The sequence below is a fragment of the Helobdella robusta genome (assembly GCF_000326865.2).
Source record: "Helobdella robusta unplaced genomic scaffold HELROscaffold_429, whole genome shotgun sequence".
Lineage (NCBI taxonomy): Eukaryota > Metazoa > Annelida > Clitellata > Rhynchobdellida > Glossiphoniidae > Helobdella > Helobdella robusta.
In genome coordinates, this window is record NW_008705022.1 from 2,310 (window position 1) to 3,171 (window position 862).

Sequence of the window (862 nt, forward strand, 5' to 3'; positions counted from 1 at the left end):
GCACGTTCAAACTGGCGCTATAAAGGACCACATGAAGGAGAAACACAAAACTAAAATTACTAGACAAATCTTGGACCACAATTTTTATAATTTAAGACTGGCCGAATCAATACTCATAAAATAAAGACATCCGATAATAAATATTCAACAACTTGCAATCGGAATTTTTCCTAGCTAATAAATTTAGAAACAGAGGAATCATGGACTATGAAAACACGTAGAAGTGTTGTATTGGACAAAGTTGAAGATTGTAAAACTAATTAAATGAGCGTTAAGTATTCACTTTGAACAAATAAGGAGTCAACAAAGTAGAGTAGAGACGCAGTATATATATATTTGAGAATCTGGCCACATATACAACGTATTAATTCGAACATCGAAGATGGTATAGGAACACCAAAGATGGGATAGGAACACCGAAAAAAGTTTTTTTGTTCTATCATGCATAAAATAAACAAAAATTTTGGTTTTGAACTCAAAAAATTTGAAAATGATTTACGATCAAAACCGTTAGAAAATCGAAAAGTTAAACAGAAATTTAACTAACGCCGAACAAGCTGTGATTTTCATCAATAATCGTATTTCTGACAGTTTAAATCTAATATATATATATATATATATATATATATATATATATATATATATATATTGTCGGAAATTTTAAAATAATAAATAATAAATTAAAGAGGAGGAGGATTTTTAAAAGGGTGACAAGGCCCCACGTTGGGCGCCAATTGTCGGAAATTTTAAATAATAATAAATTAAAATGATAAGAGGAAGCAATCTCCTCCTCTATCTTTCTCAGGGAATTTTTGTATGGTCCGACAATAATTTTTTTTGTGTATATTTTTATCGTGAGTTC